Raw genomic sequence first — 25,405 nt, 5'->3', positions numbered from 1 at the left:
TAAACCAAACTTAATTAAACTTTGTGTTATTAATAAAAATTAAAAATTAAATTAAATTAAATTATATTAAATTTAATAGAAAATCATAGTATAAAATGTAATTATTTTTATACCCTCCATCATAGGATGGGGGTATATTAACTTTGTCATTCCGTTTGTAACACATCGAAATATTGCTCTAAGACCCCATAAAGTATATATATTCTGGGTCGTGGTGAAATTCTGAGTCGATCTAAGCATGTCCGTCCGTCCGTCCGTCTGTTTAAATCACGCTAACATCCGAACGAAACAAGCTATCGACTTGAAACTTGGCACAAGTAGTTGTTATCGATGTAGGTCGGATGGTATTGAAAATAGGCCATATCGGTCCACTTTTACGTATAGCCCCCATATAAAGGGACCCTCAGATTTGGCTTGTGGAGCCTCTAACAGAAGCATATTTCATCCGATCCGGCTGAAATTTGGTACATGGTGTTGGTATATGGTCTCTAACAACCATGCAAAAATTGGTCCACATCGGTTCATAATTATATATAGCCCCCATATAAACCGATCCCCAGATTTGGCTTGCGGAGCCTAAAAGAGAAGCAAATTTCATCCGATCCGGTTGAAATTTGGTACATGGTGTTGGTATATGGTCTCAAACAACCATGCAAAAATTGGTACACATCGGTCCATAATTATATATAGCCCCCATATAAACCGATCCCCAGATTTGGCTTGCGGAGCCTCAAAGAGAAGAAAATTTCATCCGATCCGGCTGAAATTCGGTACATGATGTTGGTATATGGTCTCTAACAACCATGCAAAAATTGGTCCACATCGGTTCATAATTATATATAGCCCCCATATAAACCGATCCCCAGATTTGGCTTGCGAAGTCTCCAAGTGAAGCAAATTTCATCCAATCCGGTTGTAATTTGGAACATGGTGTTAGTATATGATCTTTAACAGCCGTGCCAGAATTGGTCCATATCGGTCCATAATTATATATAGCCCCCATATAAAACGTTCTCCAGATGTGACCTCCGGACCCTCTTGGAGGAGCAAAATTCATCCGATCCGGTTCAAATTAGGAACGCGATGTTAGTATATGGTCGCTAACAACCATACCAAAATTGGTCCAATCACACAAAAATTGGTCCATATCGGTTCATAATCATGGTTGCCACTAGAGCCAAAAATAATCTACCAAAATTTTATTTCTATAGAAAATTTTGTCAAAATTTTATTTCTAGAGAAAATTTTGTTAAAATTTTATTCGGTTCATAATAAAATTTTCATCATTGTTAAAATTTTATTTCTATAGAAAATTTTGTCAAAATTTTATTTCTATAGAAAATTTTGTTCAAATTTTATTCGGTTCATAATCATGCTTGCCACTCAAGCCAAAAAAAAAAATCTACCAAGATTTTATTTCTATAGAAAATTTTGCCAAAAGTTTATTTCTATCGAAAATTTTGTTAAAATTTTATTTCTGTAGAAATTTTTGTCAAAATTTTCTTTCTGTAGAAAATTTTGTCAAAATTTTTATTTCTATAGAAAATTTTGTGAAAATTTTATTTCTGTAGAAAATTTTGTCAAAATGTTATGTCTACTTTGTCAAACTGAATTATATACGTATTGGATCGATCTTTTTTGATTTAATATATACCACGTATGGACTTACATACAATTTAGAAGATGGTGTTAAGAGGTTTTAAGATACCTTGCCATTGGCAAGCGTTACCGCAACTTAAGTAATTCGATTGTGGATGGCAGTGTTTAGAAGAAGTTCCTACGCAATCCATGATGGAGGGTACATAAGCTTCGGCCTGGCCGAACTTACGGCCGTGTATACTTGTTTAACTTATAATTAAGCAAATAAATGTACATTTTAACTCAAACAAATTTTTTTAACTTAACAGAAATAATTTACCTTTTTTGTATAACCTTACACAAACCAATGACTAGCTCTATATCTCCTTCATTGATATATTTTCCTTAAGGACATATCAATTTATAAATGTCTTGTTGCAAATTAATTCTCCTATTTGAACTATTTGTGGTTTGTCTTTGGCCACCAATATGGTTGTATGAGAGTATGTATCCTTGTCTGTCCCCCAATCCTATTTATCAATAAAGAACATCTTTGTCAGCTTATTAAAGTTTTCTCCTTTTTCTAACCAGTTTTTGTTGGCAAATATCTTGTAGTAAAAAAATTGTACATCATCAATATAAGTTTATTGTGGCTTTAGGCATTTGGATTATTTTTCCTGTTGCTTTCAACTTTTTATTGCTACCAACTCTTTTTGTCCTTATTTTTATTTTTTGCTTTCAATTTCAAGTTGTATTGACTTTATGAGGCCACTAGCTACCAATATCATGAACTGGCTTTTGTAAAACATACAATAGTTGGTCGCTATAAATAATAGTTTTTTTCTTTTTCAACTTGATATTATGTTCCCAGATGTAATGGAAAAATACTAAAAGATAAATCACCAATGCAAAAAGGATCTAAGAAGAAGAAACTATAAATGTCAAGTCAAGGAGCCACAAACTATTTTGTTGGGAAATTTAATTTTTTCAAAATTTCTACTAAATGCTCCAATTTATTTGATATTTTATAAAAACAAAATATTTTCAATCCTTTAAAAAATCTTACCGTTTATTCAGCGTTTACTTCAACGTTATCTGAAATGAACAAAAAAAAATAAATATTAAAAATTTTAAATTTTTCAGTTCACTTTATTGAGAAAATTAGGTTTAAAAGGGGAGCCCAATTTCTATGTCTCAAGTCAGCCACCTGATTTCGGATGACATCGTATTTTTTCTTATATTATATTCGATTTAAGAAATTGTCTATTATTGTCGAATTTACGAAAATTTTTTCTCTAATATGGGATTTATATCTGACGAAAACAAGGTAGCGTTAGATAATGACACAAAGCCTTCTTAACCTCACCAAACATCATGTGCTTCTCTTATTGAAACTATAAGTTCCTTCAAGTCTAATTGTCGGGATATGACTCGTAAATAGTTCTCTAGTTTTAGAATTAGTCCAACTACCCAATAATGTTCTTGTCAATATTCATTGTTTCATGTAGCTCTGCGTATCTTCAAGACGCATCATTATACCCACCACCATAGAATGGTGACGGGGGTATAATAAGTTTGTCATACCGTTTGTAACACATCGAAATATCGATTTCCGACTATATAAAGTATATATATTCTTGATCAGGGAGAAATTCTAAGACTATATAACGATGTCCGTCTGGCTGTCTGTCTGTCTGTTGTAATCACGCTACAGTCTTCAATAATGAAGCAATCGTGCTGAAATTTTGCACAAACTCGTCTTTCGTCTGCAGGCAGGTCAAGTTCGAAGATGGGCTATATCGGTCCAGGTTTTGATATAGTCCCCATATAAACCGAACTCCCGATTTGGGGTCTTGGGCTTATAGAAATCGTAGTTTTTATCCAATTTGCCTGAAATTTTAAATCTAGAGGTATTTTATGACCATAAAGAGGTGTGCCAAAAATGGTGAGTATCGGTCCATGTTTTGGTATAGCGCCCATATAGACCAATCTCCCGATTTTATTTCTTGGGCTTATAGAAGCCGCAGTTTTTATTCAATTTACCTGAAATTTCAAATCTAGAGCTATTGTAGGATCACAAATACGTGTGTCTAAAATTGTGAGTATCGGTCCATATTTTGCTAAATCTCCCATATAGACCGATATCCCGATTTTACTTCTTGGACTTACAGAAACCGCAGTTTTTATCCAATTTACCTGAAATTGGAAATCGAGAGGTACTTTAGAACCGTAAAGAGGTGTGCCAAAAATGGTGAGCATGGGTCCATGTTTTGGTATGGTCCCCATAGAAACCGATCTCCCGATTTGGGGTCTTGGGCTTATAGAAACCGTAGTTTATATACAATTTGCCTGAAATTGGAAATTTATTGGTATTTTAGGACCGTAAAGAGGTGTGCCACAAATGGTGAGTATCGGTCCATGTTTTGGTATAGCCCCCATATAGACCGATATCCCGATTTTACTTCTTGGGCTTCTAGAACTTGGGTTTCTATAAACCGTAGTTTTTATCCGATTTGCCTGAAATTGTAAATATTCTGGTATTTTAGGCTCACAAAAACGTGTATCGGCTTAAGTTTTTATCGGTCCATTTGGTAATGCCTCCATATAGACCGACTTCACTTCTTGAGGGTGTAGAAGGCGCACTGATCATGAAAATTGCTTGAAACTCAATGTAAAATTTCCAGATTTTACTTCTACAGATTTAAGATTTCAAATCAAGACGTTATTTTATAATTTTCTTGCACAATTACAAGCGATGTTAATGATTCATTTAAATTTCAAACAAAAATGGTTCTTATAAATCCAGAATATGATATAGTCCTCATAGGTGAAATCTTTAAATTTATCTTCGGGAAGTGTCCTCAAGTCCTCAAGCCCTCCTGAGGACTACCCTATATATTTGGTTCATGGTGGTGGGTATTTAAAATTCGGCCCGGTCGAACTTACTGCTGTATATACTTGTTTTATTCTTATAAAAATTTTATTCAAAATTTTGTCAAAATTTTATTTCTATATTAAATTTTGTCACAATTACCATAGAAAATTTTGTCAAAATTTTATTTCTTTAAAAAATTTTATCAACATTTTGTTTCTATAGAAATTTTGTCAACACTTTATTTCTACAGAAAAATTTGTCAAAATTTTATTAATATTAAAATGTTATTCTTATTAAAATTTTATTCTTTAGAATATTTTGTCAAAATTTTATTTCTATACAAAATTTTTTCAAATTTTTTATATAGAATGTTTTGCACATTTCTATTGAAAATTTTATTAAAATGTTATTTCTATATAAAAACTTGTCAAATTTTATTTCTATAGAAAGTTTGCCAAAATTTTATTTCTATAGAAAATTTTGTCTAAATTATATTTCTATAAACAATTTTTCTAAATTTAATTTCTATAAAAAATTTTGTCAACATTTTATTTCTAAAAAAAATTTTGTCAACATTTTATTTCTATAGAAAAATTTTTCAATCTTTTTTTTTCTATAGAAAAATTTGTTAAAATTTTATTTCGATAGAAAAATTTGTCAAAATTTTATTTCTATAGGAAAATTTGTCAAAATTTAATTTCTATAGACAAATTTGTCAAAATTTTATTTCTATAGAAAGTTTTGCAAAACTTTAATTTTCTCCCTGCACCATAGGATGGGGAGCATATAACTTTGTCATTCCGTTTGTAACACATCGAAATATTCCACTAAAACCCCATAAATATATATATTCTGGGTCGTCGTGAAATTCTGAGTCGATCTGAGCATGTCCGTCCGTCTGTTGAAATCACGCTAACTTCCGAACGAAACAAGCTATCGACTTGAAACTTGGCACAAGTAGTTGCTATTGATGTAGGTCGGATGGAATTGCAAATGGGCCATATCGGTTCACTTTTACGTATAGCCCCCATATAACGGACCCTCATATTTGGCTTGCCGAGCCTCTAAAAGAAGCAAATTTCATCCGATCCGTCTGAAATTTGGTACATGGTGTTGGTATCTGGTCTCTAGCAACCATGCAAAAAATTGGTCCCCATCGCTCCATGATTATATATAGCCCCATATAAACCTATCCCCCGATTTGACTTGCGGAGCTTCTAAAAGAAGAAAATTTCATCCGATCCGGCTGAAATTTGGTACATGGTGTTGGTATATATTCTCTAGCAACCATGCAAAAATTGGTCCACATCGGTCAATAATTATATGTAGCACCCATATAAACGGACCCTCAAATTTGGCTTGCCGAGCCTCTAAAAGAAGCAAATTTCATCCGATCCGGCTGAAATTTGGTACATGGTGTTGGTATATGGTCTCTAGCAACCATGCAAAAATTGGTCCACATCGCTCCATAATTATATATAGCCCCATATAAACCGATCCCCCGATTTGGCTTGCGGAGCCTCTAAGAGAAGCAAATTTCGTCCGATCCGGCTGAAATTTAGTACATGGTGTTAGTATATAGTCTCTAACAACCATGCAAAAATTGGTCCACATCGGTCAATAATTTTATATAGCCCCATATAAACCGATCCCCAGATTTGACCTCCGGAGCCTCGTGGAAGAGCAAAATTCAACCGATTCGGTTGAAATGTGGTACGTGGTGTTAATATATGGCCTCAAACACCCACGCAAAAATTGGTCGAAATCGGTCCATAATTATATATAGCCCCCATATAAACCGATGCCCCGATTTGGTTTGTGGAGCTTCTAAGAGAAGCAAATTTCGTCCGATCCGGCTGAAAGTTGGTACATGGTGTTAGTATATGGTCTCTCACAACCATGCAAAAATTGGTCCACATCGGTCAATAATTATATATAGCCCCTTTATAAACCGATCCCCAGATTTGAACTCCGGAGCCTCTTGGAAGACCAAAATTCATCTGATTCAGTTGAAATTTGGTACGTGGTGTTAATATATGGTCTCAAACTCCCATACAAAAATTGGTCCACATCGGTCAATAATTATATATAGCCCCCATATAAACCGATCCCCAGATTTGACCGCCGGAGCCTCGTGGAAGAGCAAAATTCATCCGATTCGTTTGAAATTTGGTACGTGATGTTAGTATCTGATATTTAACAACCATGCCAAAAGTGGTCCATATCAGTCCATAATCATATATAGTCCCTATATAAACCGATTCCGAGATTTGATTTTGGAGCCACTTGGAGGAGCAAATTTCATCGGAGTCAGTTGAAATTTGGTACATTGTGCTAGTATATGGCCGTTAACAACCATGCCTAACTAGGTCCATATCGGTATATAGTTATATATAGCCCTCAGATAAATAGATCCCCAATCACACAAAAATTGGTCCATATCAAGTTCATAATTGTATATACACGCACAGAAAAACCATGTTTGGACATGGTTGCCGCATCCATTTAATGCTTATCTAGAGCATGTAATTGTCGCGAAAACCATGTATTTTGTCTTTGTAAAAATAGTTTTCGAGCGGAGAAAAATGTATGGTGGCAATAAGCATTTGAATGGTCCTCAAATACCGCAAACATGTTCTATCATTTAAATTTGAGACCATTAAATGGTCGGGAAAATCATGTACTTGATCATTCAATTTTTTTACTTTTTACAGGGAAAAAAGTATTTTTATAGGTTAAGTATAGACATGTCTAGAACCATTAGATGGCCATAAAGACCATTTACATTTTTTTCGTGACCATTTATTTTTTTAACTTTTTTGCAGCGAAAAGAATTTTATAAAAACATTGAGCAGGTATTGATTGATGGTTGCAGGTTAAAATGTTACATGGTCGCCGCAAATATAGCTCCTATCATATTATTTTGCTCTTCGAATATGATTGTGACAATCATGTTTTTTCTCTGCGTGTAGCCCACATATAGGCGACCCCCATATTTCAATTCTGGCTCTCTATGTACCGTGCAAAAGTCCATATCGATTCGTAATTATTTGTAGACTTACCTATACATACCTTTTTTGTCTAATATATACCACGTATGGACTAACTCACAATTTAGAAAACGATGTTAAGAAGTTTTAAGATACCACAACCCAATTAATTCAATTGTGGATGACAGTCTTTCGTAGAAATTTCTACGCTATCCATGGTGGAGGGTACATAAGATTCGGCCTGGCCGAACTTAAGGATGTATATACTTGTTTTATATAGAATGTTTTGTCAAAATTTTATTTCTATAGAAAATTGTATTAAAATGTTATTTCTATATATGAACTTGTCAAATTTTATTTCTATAGAAAGTTTTGTCAAAGTTATATTTCTATAGAAAATTTTGTCAACATTTTATTTCTATAAAAAAATTTGTCAACATTTTATTTCTATAAAAAATTTTGTCTACATTTTATTTCCATAGAAAATTTTGTCAACATTTTATTTCTAGAGAAAATTTTGTCAAGATTTTATTTCTATAGAAAGTTTTATTTCTATAGAAAGTTTTGTTAAAGTTTTGTTTCTATAGAAAATTTTGTCAACATTTTATTTCTATAGAAAACAATTTATTTATATAAAAAACTTTGTCAAAATTTTATTTCTATAAACATTTTTTTCTAAATTTTATTTCTATAAAAAATTGTGTCAAAATTTTATTTCTCTAGAACAGCGCTTCCAAAATGGGGGGGCGGTATTCAAGCACGTTTTTAATTATTTCTTTACTCTGTCTCAATATAATTTGCTCTCTGTCTATTAAAAACAATTTACAGTTATATTCTCCCATGGGAGATACCAGAGTAGAGAGTGTGGGGGTAGAGAAAAGGAGTATAAGACACCATATCATGTTGGGTTGCTATTATTTTTATTACATTTCTGTGATTCATTTAAAGCTGCGACAACATTTCATTCATAAAATTCAACTCAAAAATCTGGGCTAAATAGATGTGATGCTCTTATATGAAGAACAATAACAACAACACCCGCTCCAACAACAAACAACTCGAATACTCACTCACTTATACACTGGCTGGCACAGAGGCCTTAGTTTACTCAAAACACACATAGTGCGAGAATGGCAATAAAAGAAAACACTCAATTTGCAACAATTGTCAGTTGTGCAGACTGCTTGTGTGGATATAGATTGTTAAGAATGTGTGCGGTTATAACTGTTTGCCGTTTGTATATAGGCACCAAAGATAATAAAAGAGGAAGATGGGAGATTGGCTACTGAGCACATCAAACCATTTACCACATTAGTTTAATACTCGAACCAAACGCATATACGACAAGTATTGACATAGCATTAAAATGCAAATAAAAAGAAATTAAGAGCACGAAATAAATTTCCATAAAGGGGAAAATGTAATTTTTGTTGTTGTTGCCTAAAATTTAACATTGTTTCATTAAGAAAATTACATTTTTCATTTAAAAAATAAAAACGAAAAACAACTAAAAGATTACAAACATGTATTAAACTAATCTGGTAAATGCAACATTTGGTATGACGCAAGCCAATCTCCCATCTTCCTCTTTTATTATCTTTGATAGGCACCAGGGTTTTGGTTCGGGTGTTAAAAAGCAATCTTACAAGTACCACATATATTTTGTTAGTGTTGGTTTTTTTCTTTGTTATCTGAATTTCCATAAATAAATCAACAAATATTTATGATAGGAAATATTGTTACACATTTATTCACTCGCGCTCTCTCTCTCAATTTTGTTTTTACAAATCTCTGTATTTAAGATGAGACTTTCTCTCTTCTAAGAGCCCTTAACTTTCTCATTTCTCTCTGTCTCTCTTCCCCAAACATTGTGATTTTTAATTGCCATTTGACATTTTTACTCTCATTCAAGGCAAAGTAATTCCAGTAGATAAATATGTATCTCTGCAAAACAACTTGAAATGAACAGAAGTTAATGAAATGAAAATTCAAAGCCAACAAATAACTCGTCAACAACAATACCAACAATTTGTTGTATACAGCAAAGATTCTCAGTGGTGTACATAAGCAAAAAAGGGGGCAAAATGTTGGGAAAATTGAAACATATTTCCAATACTAAAATATGTTTCAATTTTATAGGCCACATAAAAACCAAAAACATATGTAGCTCCTTAACGTAATTTCAGACAAAGAAAAATCAATTTTGTAATAAAAGTTTTTTTTTTATATATAATTAACTGAATTTTTTTTGACATAGTGACGGCCTCGTATTGGTGAGTTTTCTTCTTAGAAAAGAAAACTCATCTTTCAGTGTTTACTTTAAAATATGGATAAAAACAACAATGGAAATTTCTAATTTAAATTTTAAATTTGTCAAAAAGTCGTCTCCTAAACTTTCTAAAAATTTAGATAAATCTGATTTTGTTTATGGACTTTTCGACATTTTAACCTCTAACTTAACCATAAAAATGTATTCAAATATGATACCAAAAAAGATATGCATCGTACATTTCTTAATTTTTTTCACAAAACAAATTGTGAAAAATAAGAGCAAACCGGTTCTATAAGAAATATTGCAGAAAATATTGCTTTTGTTTCCCTCAAGCATTAAAGCCTCTTCAACATTTCTAATATCGTCAAGGGCCTGAATGGTGGCAAGAAATGACAATACCGAATGATAAATTTTCTAAACACAAAATCATCCTCAATGAAAACCCAGACCTTCACCCAGTGATGCCAGGAAGTTGTTTGAAAATTCCCTACGCGGCTCCTAAAAATTCCTTTTGTTTCCCTACGCCCAAAATTTGTTTCCCTACATTTTTGCCTACGGTACTAAATTCAAACAAATTTGGCAAGAAAATGACAAATATTTTATATTGAATTCAATTTCTTTAAAATTAATAGTCTATAGTATCCTTCAATAAAGGGACCAAATGTTCAATAATATGAATATTGACATTTTTATTCGGATTTCGAACATTTCAACATCATTGCTCATTTTTAACACTACCAACATTTTTCTTGTGGACTTTAATGGCCGCGTGTTTCTTCAGGTCTAATTTCTACAATTTACGAACTTTCCACAAGCAATGCATTGGTATTTAAAATCGTCTTTTTCGACCGCCTCTAGCCAACGCTTTAATTCAACAATGAGCCAATTTGGTCAAAAGGCTATTTTCTAAATTTTGTTGGAATGGTTTTATTTTCTTCACTAGACGACATTTTTCTAAAACATTAAAAACTGTTGTGAATGTAACAGTTGTAAAACAGTTTTTGAAGATATTCCGGAATAAAAATCCTAAATTTACTATTTTTATGTTAGCCTGACACCAATGTAGGCCGGCTTAATGTCGAAGTCATTTAAACTAAATATTATTACAATACTTATTCGAGCTTATTGGACAAGTTCTTGTCAGCAATAGTACTAATTCCCTCAATCTTCTTGTCCAATAGGCTCGAATAAGTATTGTAATAATATTTAATCCTACATTTATGCACACGAATCCGCGTATGCACTGCAAGTGATCTTTGTATTAGAAAATATTGAGAGGCGCCAAGTTGAGGAAGCCATCACCTGTTTATAAACCTTAATGGAAGCGTTCATTCCTGCAAATTAAATCTATTTACGCATTTGTAATTAAATACCAATGCAAAACATCTTTTAAAGTTACCGCTGTACTTTTCTAAATAAAATCATTACAATAACATCGTTAACGGTGAATTGCGTATTCCATTCGTTGAAGCTTTGACTACCATATATTTTGGATCTTCAAATATTTGGAATGTTAAGGAAAAATACTCTTCTTGTTGCAAAATGTAGTAAACTCTGGAAATTGGAAAAATTCCCTACATTTGTAGAAAAAATGAAAAATCTGTCCTTTTTTCCCTACAGATGTAATATAGGAAAAAAATCCCTACAAAAAAGGATTTTCCCTACGCATGGCATCACTGCCTTCACCTCAGTGTAAGTAGTTTACTCTTTCTTTCGAAAAGGACAGGGTGGCTGAAATGTAATGCAGCGAAAGTAAAACACTATATTTTTAAACAATGAGCTTATATATTAGTACCTATGTTTGCAACACCCACAAGGAGACGACAATACTCAGGGCCGGCCCATGAGTCGATCTCGCCATTTACGTTTGTCCTCATTCCTTCATAAGACTCTGGAGAGAAATAAAATTTTGACAAAATTTTCTACAGCAAACAATTTTTGACAAAAGCTTTTATTTCTATAGAAAATGCTGACAAAATTTCCTATAGTAATAAAATTTTCATTCGTTTTGTTACTGTTGGTTTTTGTTCTTTAATCATTGTTGATTTTTTTTTTTTTTGATTTCAGCTTAAAACCATGCATTGACTAAACTACAAGTGTAGCTTAACCAACAGAGGAAAAGTATGCTTGTCAAATTTATTTGGGCAAAGCCCTATAGACTGCAAGATGGTTGGATGTACAGCTGTTTCGGAATTACCACATTCCTCATCAGCATCCTCCACTTGCAGCAAAACTATCAACGAATTATCAGAATAAATTCAGGCAGTTCATTAAACCCAACAATAAACCACACTTGAACCCTCCGAAAAAAGCTTTACATTGATAGCCGGCTAATGCCGAAATAAATTCGTACAAACATATCTCTTTTCCTTTGCCACCATCAAATCATCGATTTGAGTGAAGTTGGCTGGGTTTTATCTTGAGCGTGCTTCCTCTTGTTTCTTTCATTCGTTTTGTTTTGTTATTGTTGGTTTTTTTTTTATATAATAAAATTTTGACAAACTTTTCTATAGCAATAAAATTGTGACAAAACTTTTTATTTCTATAAAAAAATATTGACAAAATTTTCTATAGAAACAAAATTTTTACAAAATTTCCTACAGCAATAAGATTTTGACAAATTTTTCAATAGAAATAAAATTTTGACAAAATTTTCTATAGAAATAAAATTTTGACAGCATTTTTTAGACAAATAAAATTTTGACAAAATTTTCTATAGGAATAAAATTTTGAAAAAATTTTCTATAGAAATAAAATTTTGACAAAATTTTCTATAGAAATAAAATTTTGACAAAATTTTCTATAGCAATAAAATTTTGAAAAAATTTTCTATAGAAATAAAAAATTGACAAAATATTCTATAGAAATAAAATTCTGACAATATGTTGTATAGAAATACAATTTTGTCAAAATATTGTATAGAAATAAAATGTTGACAAAATTTTCGATAGAAATAAAATTTTGACAAAATTTTCTATAGAAATAAAATTTTGACAAAATTTTCTATAGCAATAAAATTTTGAGAAAATTTTCTATAGCAATAAAATTTTGAGAAAAATTTCTATAAAAATAAAATTTACACAAATTTACATTTTTATAATAATAAAATTTTGTCAAATTTTTTTATATAAATAAAATTTTGACAAAATTTTCTACAGAACTAAAATTTTGACAAAATATTCTATAGAAATAAAATTATGACAAAATTTTCTATAGCAATAAAATTTTGAGAAAATTTTCTATAGCAATACAATTTTGAGAAAAATTTCTATAAAAATAAAATTTACACAAATTTACATTTTTTATAGAAACAAAAATTTGACAAAATGTTATATCGAAATAAAATGTTGACAAAATTTTCTATGGCAATAAAATTTTGAAAAAATTTTCTATAGAAAAAAATTTTGACACAATTTTCTATAGCAATAAAATTTTGACAAAATATTTTAATGAAATAAAGTTTTGCCAAATTTTCTATAGGAATAATATTTTGACAAATTTTTCTATATAAATAAAATTTTGACAAAATTTTCTATAGAAATAAAATTTTGACAAAATATTCTATAGAAATTAAATTTTGAAAAAATTTTCTATAGCAATAAAATTTTAAAAAAATTTTCTATAGCAATAAAATTTTGAGAAAAATTTCTATAGAAATAAAATTTTGACAACATTTTTTATATAAATAAAAATTTGACAAAATGTTATATCGAAATAAAATTGTCACAAAATTTTCGATAGAAATAAAATTTTGACAAAATTGTCTATGGCAATAAAATTTTGACAAAATTTTCTATAGAAATAAAATTTTGACAAAATGTTCTATAGAAATAAAATTTTGACAAAATGTTCTACAGAAATAAAATTGTAACAAAATTTTCTATAGAAATAAAATTTTGACAAAATTTTCCATAGAAATAAAATTTTGACAAAATGTTCTATAGAAATAAAATTTTGACAAAATGTTCTATAGAAATAAAATTGTAACAAAATTTTCTATAGAAATAAAATTTTGACAAAATGTTCTATAGAAATAAAATTTTGACAAAATGTTCTATAGAAGTAAAACTGTAACAAAATTTTCTATAGAAATAAAATTTTGACAAAATTTTCTATAGCAATAAAATTTTGACAAAATTTTCTATAGAAATAAAAATTTGACAAAATATTCTATAGAAATAAAGTTTTGACAAAATTTTCTATATAAATAAAATTTTGACAAAAAATTTCTATAGGAATAAAATTTTGACAAATTTTTCTATATAAATACAATTTTGACAAAATTTTCTATAGAAATAAAATTTTGACAAAATATTCTATAGCAATAAAATTTTGAGAAAATTTTCTATAGCAATAAAATTTTGAAAAAATTTTCTATAGAAATAAAATTTTGACAGAATTTTCTATAGAAAAAAAATTTGGGCAAAATTTTTCATAGAAATAAAATTTTGACAAAATTTTCTATAGAAATAAAATTTTGACAAAACTTTTTATTTCTATAAAAAGTTTTGACAAAATTTTCTATAGAAATAACATTTTTACGAAATTTTCTATAGAAATAAAATTTGGACAAAATTTTCTATAGAAATAAAATTTTGACAAAATTCTCAATAGTAATAAAATTTTGACAAAATTTTCTAGAGAAATAAAATTTTGACAAAATTTTCTATACAAATAAAATTTTGACAACAATTCCTATAGAAGTACAATTTTGACAAAATTTTTTTATAGAAATAAAATTTTGACAAAATTTTCTATAGAAATAAAATTTTGACAAAACATTCTATAGAAATAAAAATTTTGACAAAACATTCTATAGAAATAAAATGTTGACAAAATATTGTATGGAAATAAAACTTTGACAAATTTTCTATGGAAATAAAATTTTGAGAAAATATTGTGTGGAAATAAAATTTTGACAAATTTTTTCTATAGAAATAAAATTTTGACAAAATTTTCTATAGAAATAAAATTTTGACGAAATGTTCTATCGAAACAAAATTGTAACAAAAGTTTCTATAGAAATAAAATTTTCTATAGAAACAAAATTTTGACAAAATTTCCTACAGCAATAAGATTTTGACAAATTTTTCAATAGAAATAAAATTTTGACAAAATTTTCTATAGAAATAAAATTTTGACAACATTTTTTAGACAAATAAAATTTTGACAAAATTTTCTATAGGAATAAAATTTTGACAAAATTTTCTATAGAAATAAAATTTTGACAAAATTTTCTATAGAAATAAAATTTTGACAAAATTTTCTATAGCAATAAAATTTTGAAAAAAATTTTCTATAGAAATAAAAAATTGACAAAATATTCTATAGAAAAAGAATTCTGACAATATGTTGTATAGAAATACAATTTTGTCAAAATATTGTATAGAAATAAAATGTTGACAAAATTTTCGTAGAAATAAAATTTTGACAAAATTTTCTATAGAAATAAAATTTTGACAAAATTTTCTATAGCAATAAAATTTTGAGAAAATTTTCTATAGCAATAAAATTTTGAGAAAAATTTCTATAAAAATAAAATTTACACAAATTTACATTTTTATAATAATAAAATTTTGTCAAATTTTTTTATATAAATAAAATTTTGACAAAATTTTCTACAGAACTAAAATTTTGACAAAATATTCTATAGAAATAAAATTATGACAAAATTTTCTATAGCAATAAAATTTTGAGAAAATTTTCTATAGCAATAAAATTTTGAGAAAAATTTCTATAAAAATAAAATTTACACAAATTTACATTTTTTATAGAAACAAAAATTTGACAAAATGTTATATCGAAATAAAATCGTCACAAAATTTTCGATAGAAATAAAATGTTGACAAAATTTTCTATGGCAATAAAATTTTGAAAAAATTTTCTATAGAAAAAAATTTTGACACAATTTTCTATAGCAATAAAATTTTGACAAAATATTTTATGGAAATAAAGTTTTGCCAAATTTTCTATAGGAATAATATTTTGACAAATTTTTCTATATAAATAAAATTTTGACAAAATTTTCTATAGAAATAAAATTTTGACAAAATATTCTATAGAAATTAAATTTTGAAAAAATTTTCTATAGCAATAAAATTTTAAAAAAATTTTCTATAGCAATAAAATTTTGAGAAAAATTTCTATAGAAATAAAATTTTGACAACATTTTTTATAGAAATAAAAATTTGACAAAATGTTATATCGAAATAAAATTATCACAAAATTTTCGATAGAAATAAAATTTTGACAAAATTGTCTATGGTAATAAAATTTTGACAAAATTTTCTATAGAAATAAAATTTTGACAAAATGTTCTATAGAAATAAAATTTTGACAAAATGTTCTATAGAAATAAAATTGTAACAAAATTTTCTATAGAAATAAAATTTTGACAAAATTTTCCATAGAAATAAAATTTTGACAAAATGTTCTATAGATATAAAATTTTGACAAAATGTTCTATAGAAATAAAATTGTAACAAAATTTTCTATAGAAATAAAATTTTGACAAAATGTTCTATAGAAATAAAATTTTGACAAAATGTTCTATAGAAATAAAATTGTAACAAAATTTTCTATAGAAATAAAATTTTGACAAAATTTTCTATAGCAATAAAATTTTGACAAAATTTTCTATAGAAATAAAAATTTGACAAAATATTCTATAGAAATAAAGTTTTGACAAAATTTTCTATATAAATACAATTTTGACAAAAAATTTCTATAGGAATAAAATTTTGACAAAATATTCTATAGCAATAAAATTTTGAGAAAATTTTCTATAGCAATAAAATTTTGAAAAAATTTTCTATAGAAATAAAATTTTGACAGAATTTTCTATAGAAAAAAAATTTGGGCAAAATTTTTCATAGAAATAAAATTTTGACAAAATTTTCTATAGAAATAAAATTTTGACAAAACTTTTTATTTCTATAAAAAGTTTTGACAAAATTTTCTATAGAAATAACATTTTTACAAAATTTTCTATAGAAATAAAATTTGGACAAAATTTTCTATAGAAATAAAATTTTGACAAAATTCTCAATAGTAATAAAATTTTGACAAAATTTTCTAGAGAAATAAAATTTTGACAAAATTTTCTATACAAATAAAATTTTGACAACAATTCCTATAGAAGTACAATGTTGACAAAATTTTTTATAGAAATAAAATTTTGGCAAAATTTTCTATAGAAATAAAATTTTGGCAAAATTTTCTATAGAAATAAAATTTTGACAAAACATTCTATAGAAATAAATATTTTACTAAATATTCTATTGAAATAAAATGTTGACAAAATATTGTATGGAAATAAAACTTTGACAAATTTTCTATGGAAATAAAATTTTGAGAAAATATTGTATGGAAATAAAATTTTGACAAAATTTTCTATAGAAATAAAATTTTGACGAAATGTTCTATCGAAACAAAATTGTAACAAAAGTTTCTATAGAAATAAAATTTTGACAAAATTTTCTATAGAAATAAAATTTTGACAAATTTATTATAGAAATAAAATTTTGACAAAATAATGTATGGAAATAAAATGTTTACACTATTTTCTATAGAACTAAACAAAATATTGTATGGAAATACAATTTGACAAAATATTTTATAGAAATGAAATTTTGTATAGGAATAATATGTTGGCAAAATTTTCTATCGAAATAAAATTGTAACAAAATTTTCCATAGGAATAAAATTTTGACGAATTTTTCTATATAAATAAAATTTTGACAAATTTTTCTATATAAATAAAATTTTGACAAAATTTTCTATAGAAATAAAATTTTCTATAGAAATAAAATTTTGACAACTTTTTCTATATAAAATTTTCTATAGCAATAAAATTTTGAAAAAAATTTTCTATAGCAATAAAATTTTGAAAAAAATTTCTATAGAAATAAAAAATTGACAAAATATTCTATAGAAATAAAATTCTGACAATATGTTGTATAGAAATACAATTTTGTCAAAATATTGTATAGAAATAAAATGTTGACAAAATTTTCTATAGAAATAAAATTTTGACAAAATTTTCTATAGCAATAAAATTTTGTCAAATTTTTTTATATAAATAAAATTTTGACAAAATTTTCTACAGAACTAAAATTTTGACAAAATATTCTATAGAAATAAAATTATGACAAAATTTTCTATAGCAATAAAATTTTGAGAAAATTTTCTATAGCAATAAAATTTTGAGAAAATTTTCTATAAAAATAAAATTTTCAACATTTTTTATAGAAACAAAAATTTTACAAAATGTTATATCGAAATAAAATTGTCACAAAATTTTCGATAGAAATAAAATGTTGACAAAATTTTCTATTTCAATAAAATTTCGACAAAATTTTCTATAGAAATAAAATTTTGACACAATCTTCTGTAGCAATAAAATTTTGACAAAATATTTTATGGAAATAAAGTTTTGACAAAAATTTTCTATAGGAATAATATTTTGACAAATTTTTCTATATAAATAAAATTTTGACAAAATTTTCTATAGAAATAAAATTTTGACAAAATATTCTATAGAAATTAAATTTTGAGAAAATTTTCTATAGCAATAAAATTTTAAAAAAATTTTTCTATAGCAATAAAGTTTTGAGAAAAATTTCTATAGAAATAAAATTTTGACAAATTTATTATAGAAATAAAATTTTGACAAAATAATGTATGGAAATAAAATGTTTACACTATTTTCTATAGAACTAAATTTTGACAAAATTTTTTAGACAAATAAAATTTTGACAAAATATTGTATGGAAATACAATTTGACAAAATATTTTATAGAAATGAAATTTTGACAAAATTTTGTATAGGAATAATATGTTGGCAAAATTTTCTATAGAAATAAAATTTTGAGAACATTTTCTATAGAAATAAAATTTTGACAAAATTTTCTATAGAAATAATATTTTGACAAAATTTTCTATCGCAATAAAATTTGGACAAAATTTTCTATAGAAGTAAAATTTTGACAAAATTTTCTATAAAAATAAAATGTTGACAAAATTTTCTTTAGAAATAAAATTTTGACAAAATTATCTATAGAAATAAAATTATGACAAAATGTTCTATAGAAATAGAATGTTGGCAAAATTTTCTATAGAAATAAAATTTTGACAAAATTTTTTATAGAAAATTAATGTTGACAAAATGTTCTATGTAATTAAAATTTTGACAAAATTTTCTATAGAAATAAAAATATTTGTTTGGTAGTTTTGTGGTAAAATTGTCTCCAAACTGTGGTAAATTATTTTTGGCTCAAGTGGCAACTTTGTACAGAAGACTTGGCCTGGTCGTATTTACTTGTTTTAAATAAATAACACAATATTAAATTTTTAAAAATATATAGGAAAATATGTTAATATAAACTAAAATTTATCATCTCAGTGGCTACCGATGAGAAACAAAACCTAAAGCATTTTTCATTAACTTAAATTCATAGAATTTTTTTTTTCGAAAACTTTTGCTCATCCATTTATTCCCCTCCAAAAAGAATACAAAGAAATTGGCCTAAAAATTTAGTTTCTTATCAAATTTGTTTTTTTTTTCTATTTATTTTTTTTTCTATTTTGACCTCATTTGGAATTTACCACAAACTATGTGTGAGAAATGTGTATGCGTGCGTAAGACACTAACTTAAAGATGCGAATATGAGTGGGTGTGCAAGATCATGTGAGAGGGGGAGCGTGTGTATAGATGTGTGTGTGCATACATGCTTCTATGTGTTTCAACATTGAAAAAGTTTTTTCATTAATTTTCGTTTGATAAACTCATCAGTCATCCATTCGTTTAGTGTCATTGTTTGTTGTTCTACATTCGATGTACATTCGAATGTATCTCTCCCTGTGTATGTGTAGGAGAGTAGGACTCCCTCTTTAGTTGTGGTTGTTGTGTTCTTTCCACCATATCTTCGAATAGGGAGATATTCTCCTCACATTATTTTGGACAAAGTCACTGTGTCTGCTTTTGGTCTTTGGCAAAAATCTTTTTGGATACACTTCACAAAGAACTTCCAACAGAAAAAACGATACGAATTCACATTTCGACAAGTGCGGCGAGTTACTGCTATGGCATAAATACAATGTTTGGCTCCTCTTCACTAAAAATGTGAAGACAATCGTATTTTCTATTTCCTTTCGCTTCAATTCCTCTATCTTTTGTTGTTGTTGTTATTGTTTATGTCCATATCTCAGTTTTACCATCATTATGATGATACCCAAGTGTCCTTATCAAGATGTCAGTTTGCCAGTACGAGATAAAGAGGAAGAAGAAGAAAAATAAACTAAAGAGAAAGTATTCTTAGTTTTTGGTATTCTAGGAAATTCTGTTAGGACTACTAATGGCGAAGCAAAGAAAGAAATTCTCGATTAGTATTCAATTTAATATTAAATTTTACAAATTTTCTAACATAGTTAATAAAAGTATTGGTAAGGTAGAACGGGATAGAGTACAGGTTGGTATACTGTCGCCATTATTGTGGGCGATCACCAGGGATGATAAATAGAATACTAAAACAGCTTCGAAAAAGTACTTTTTCCAATCAGACGTTACATTATCGCTATGGTGAAGTAGAACGAAAAACAGCACAGCGAGTTATACTGTCGTCTACAGTATACAAGGCCGTAGCCAGGATTTTAATTCGGGGGGGGGGTTCAACTTAAAAAAAAATATTCATATAATCTCATGTGTAGAAAATTTTATTTATGCATAGGTATGTAAAGGGTGATTTGTTAAGAGCTTGATAACTTTTTTTTAAAAAAAACGCATAAAATTTGCAAAATCTCATCGGTTCTTTATTTGAAACGTTAGATTGGTCCATGACATTTACTTTTTGAAGATAATTTCATTTAAATGTTGACCGCGGCTGCGTCTTAGGTGGTCCATTCGGAAAGTCCAATTTTGGGCAACTTTTTCGAGCATTTCGGCCGGAATAGCCCGAATTTCTTCGGAAATGTTGTCTTCCAAAGCTGGAATAGTTGCTGGCTTATTTCTGTAGACTTTAGACTTGACGTAGCCCCACAAAAAATAGTCTAAAGGCGTCAAATCGCATGATCTTGGTGGCCAACTTACCGGTCCATTTCTTGAGATGAATTGTTCTCCGAAGTTTTCCCTCAAAATGGCCATAGAATCGCGAGCTGTGTGGCATGTAGCGCCATCTTGTTGAAACCACATGTCAACCAAGTTCAGTTCTTCCATTTTTGGCAACAAAAAGTTTGTTAGCATCGAACGATAGCGATCGCCATTCACCGTAACGTTGCGTCCAACAGCATCTTTGAAAAAATACGGTCCATTGATTCCACCAGCGTACAAACCACACCAAACAGTGCATTTTTCGGGATGCATGGGCAGTTCTTGAACACCAAACAGTGCATTTTTCGGGATGCATGGGCAGTTCTTCAACGGCTTCTGGTTGCTCTTCACTCCAAATGCGGCAATTTTGCTTATTTACGTAGCCATTCAACCAGAAATGAGCCTCATCGCTGAACAAAATTTGTCGATAAACACATTTCGAACCGAACACTGATTTTGGTAATAAAATTCAATGATTTGCAAGCGTTGCTCGTTAGTAAGTCTATTCATGATGAAATGTCAAAGCATACTGAGCATCTTTCTCTTTGACACCATGTCTGAAATCCCACGTGATCTGTCAAATACTAATGCATGAAAATCCTAACCTCAAAAGAATCACCCTTTACATTATTTTTATACCCACCACCATAGAATGGTGACGGGGGTATAATAAGTTTTCCATTCCGTTTGCAACACATCGAAATATCGATTTCCGACTATATAAAGTATATATATTCTTGATCAGGGAGAAATTCTAAGACGATATAACGATGTCCGTCTGTCTGTCTGTTGTAATCACGCTACAGTCTTCAATAATGAAGTACTGAAATTTTGCACAACCTCGTCTTTTGTCTGCAGACAGGTCAATTTCGAAGATGGGCTATATCGGTCCAGGTTTTGATATAGTCCCCATATAAACCGACCTCCCGATTTGGGGTCTTTGGCTTATAGAAATCGTAGTTTTTATCCAATTTGCCTGAAATTTGAAACATATAGATATTTTATTACCATAAAGAGGTGTGCCAAAATTGGTGATTATCGGTCCATGTTTTGGTATAGCCCCCAAATAGACCGATTTCCCGATTTTACTTCTTGGGCTTATAGAAACCGCAGTTTTTATTCAATTTACCTGAAATTGGAAATCTAGAGGTATTGTAGGACCACAAATACGTGTGCCAAAAATTGTGAGTATCGATATATATTTTGGTATAGTCCCCATAAGAACGATCTCCCGATTTAACTCCTTGGGTTTCTAGAAACCGTAGTTTTTATCTGATTTGCCTGAAATTGTAAATATTCTGGTATTTTAGGCTCACAAAAACGTGTATCGGATTAAGTTTTTATCGGTCCATTTGATAATGCCTCCATATAGACCGACTTCACTTCCTGAGGGTGTAGAAGGCGCACTGATCATGAAAATTGCTTGAAACTCAATGTAAAATTTCCAGATTTTACTTCTACAGATTTAAGATTTCAAATCAAGACGTTATTTTATATTTTTTTGCACACTTACAAGAGATGTTAATAATTCCTCTAAAACTCAAACAAAAATGGTTCTTATAAATCCAGAATCTGATATAGTCCTCATAGGTGAAATCTTTAAATTTATCTTCGGGAATATCCTCAAGTCCTCAAGCCCTCCTGAAATTTCAAAGGAAACCCTAATATTTGGTTCATGGTGGTGGGTATTTAAGATTCGGCCCGACCGAACTTAGTGCTGTATATATTTGTTATAATATTAAATTGAGCCGACGGGCTTTCTGGGCAGCAAATAAATCAATGACTTCTTCAGTCGGCACATTTATTCGGCGATGAACCGACATTAATGCCAATCCTTTGAGTCTACTCTCGCTAGTACTTTTTTAAAACCTTTTTCACCCCGGTCAGTACCGTAGTACCCCCGCGAATGATTTAGTACCTTTTGTGTAGACATTTTTGAGTCGATATCAGATTTATGGTACAATAGCTTTGACAAAATATTTTAATATTTTGAGAAAGTCTTTATCAACCTTATTTGCTAATAGTCTTTTACAAATATGGCAAAACAGACATGTTCATGTGGGAAGAAAATCTCGATTTTGTAAAAGACATAGTCAAAAACAGGATTTTATTGAACTTCAAGAAAGTTTTAGTCGAAAAAAGAATGCGATTCTATATTATCGATTTTTTATTTCGGTAGAAAATGTTGTCAACATTTTATTTCTATATAGAATTTTTGCAAAATTTTATTTTTATAGAACATTTTGTCAAAATTTTATTTCAATTGAAAATTTTGTAAAAATTTTATTTCTATAGGACATTTTTGCAAAATTTTATTTCTATAGAAAATTTTGTCAAAATTTTATTTTCTTTAAAATTCAGTCTCTTGACAATAATCTTCCAGTGAATTTTTTTTTGAAATTTAGTAAAAAGTAGCTTTCCGCTCAAAAAATACCTTTCTTGTACTTTCTTAAAAATTGTATTTTCCATCCCTGAGTAACTGGCAAAGTGACCAAATTTTTTAAAAGAATATGCACGTTTGGATATATCTCTTTATTGCACTTTCCAAGTGCTTCATTCCATTTCATTTACACATGTGTGTTTGGCTGTTTCGTTGTTGTTGCTATGGCCAAACAAAGCGAGTCATGTTCACAAAAAGAACAACAAACACACATAAAAAGCAGAAAGACATTTTCCAACAATGAAATTTGTGGTGCGAGAACAAAAACAATTTGTTTTTTTCGACCGTCGTTTGACGGCTTTTCAACTAGTATTCTATGATTTGTGCAAGTTTTATAGGTAAGCGTTTTTCAAAATAAAACCTCCAGCTTTTCTTCAACATCTTCGATAAGATTTTTCTATGCAGCTAAAAATATATATTTATTTATATAAAAATATTCATTCATTTCGGGGGGGTTTGATCCCCCTCACCCCCCCCCTGAATACGGCCTTGACAGTATAGCCTTTGTTGTGGTAAAGAATACCACAATAAGTGATAAAAATACGTTTCTAAGTCAAAGTTTACTTTATCGGTTATGGAACTGTATTGTTTACTGTGGGTAACCATAATACTGTAGTTAAAATTGTACTTTATCATTTTGAGAAATCAATACTCATATTTGCCTGGTATTCAAAAATCTATTTTTATACCCTCCACCATAGGATGGGGGGTATATTAACTTTGTCATTGCGTTTGTAACATATCGAAATATTGACCCCATAAAGTATATATATTCTGGGTCGTGGTGAAATTCTGTGTCGATCTAAGCATGTCCGTCCATCCGCCCGTCTGTAGAAATCATGCTAACTTCACTGAAAAACAGTGAACCTACCAGGAAGAAAACTTTCTTTTAATTTTAGAAAAGTTTGAATATTTTTAGAAAATTTTAACTAAACAGTATTATAAACGCCGGCATCACAACGATTTCATTAAAATAAGTAAATATTTTTTTTTTGCAAATTCAAGAATATTTGTTAGACATAATTAAGTTTTTTCACTTGTTAAGGAAAAATTTGTAGACATGGTGTTAGTATATGGTCTCTAACAACCATGCAAAAATTGGTCCACATCGGTCCATAATTATATATAGCTCCCATATAAACCGATCCCCCGATTTGGCTTGCAGAGCCTCTAAGAGAAACAAATTTCATCCCATCCAGCTGAAATTTGGTACATGATGTTAGTATATGGTCTCTAATGACCATGCAAAAATTGGTCGATATCGGTCCACAATTATATATAGCCCCCATATAAACCGATCACCAGATTTGACCTCCGGAGCCTCTTGGAAGACCAAAATTCATCTGATTCAGTTGAAATTTGGTCCGTGATGTTAATATATAGCCTCAAACACCCACACAAAAATTGGTCGATATCGATCCATAATAATATATAGGCCCCATATAAACCGATCACCAGATTTGACCTCCGGAGCACCTTGGAAGAGCAAAATTCTTCCCATTCAGTTGAAATTTGGTACGTGATGTTAGTATATGGTATCCAACAACCATGCAGGAATTGGTTCCTATCAGTCCATAATTATATGTAGCTCCCATATAAACCGATCCCCAGATTTGACCTCCGGTGCCTTTTTAAGAAGCAAAATTCATCCGATCTGGTTGAAATTTGGTACGTGTTGGTAGTATATGATATTTAACAACCTTGCCAAAAGTGGTCCATATCAGTCCATAATCATATATAGCCCCCATATAAACCGATCCCGAGATTTGGTTTTGGAGCCTCATGGAGGAGCAAATTTCATCCGAGTCAGTTGAAATTTGGTACATTGTGCTAGTATATGGCCGTTAACAACCATGCCTAACTAGGTCCATATCGGTCTATAGTAATATATAAAGCCCTCAGATAAATCGATCCCCAATCACACAAAAATTGGTCCATATCAAGTTCATAATTGTATGTAGCCCACATATAAGCGAACCCCATATTTCAATTCTGGCTCCCTAAGTACCGTGCAAAAGTCCATATCGATTCGTAATTATTTGTAGACTTACCTATGAATACTCTTTTTGTCTCATATATACCACGTACACGCAAAAAAATAATTCTTTCCTCCCAAACGAAATTTTAGACAAACAAAGTTCGTTTCTCATTTGCTTTTCGATGT

General features: G+C 29.0%; 1 protein-coding gene across 1 annotated transcript in view; it reads right to left on the bottom strand.

Moving 5' to 3' along the window:
* The window catches only part of LOC142224204 (neuronal acetylcholine receptor subunit alpha-7-like), a 1,091,332-nt gene that overhangs the window by 960,969 nt on the left and 104,958 nt on the right, over positions 1 to 25,405 (bottom strand). Inside the window, exon 3 of the mRNA XM_075293985.1 lies at positions 2,645 to 2,673. The gene's annotated coding sequence lies outside the window, so the exon portion shown is untranslated. The remainder of the gene's footprint in view (positions 1 to 2,644; positions 2,674 to 25,405) is intronic.

This window comes from Haematobia irritans, chromosome 2 (assembly GCF_050003625.1).
Source record: "Haematobia irritans isolate KBUSLIRL chromosome 2, ASM5000362v1, whole genome shotgun sequence".
NCBI classification, from domain to species: Eukaryota; Metazoa; Arthropoda; class Insecta; order Diptera; family Muscidae; genus Haematobia; species Haematobia irritans.
The sequence above is the reverse complement of the archived record's forward strand: the minus strand, read 5'-3'. Positions and strand labels throughout refer to the sequence as shown.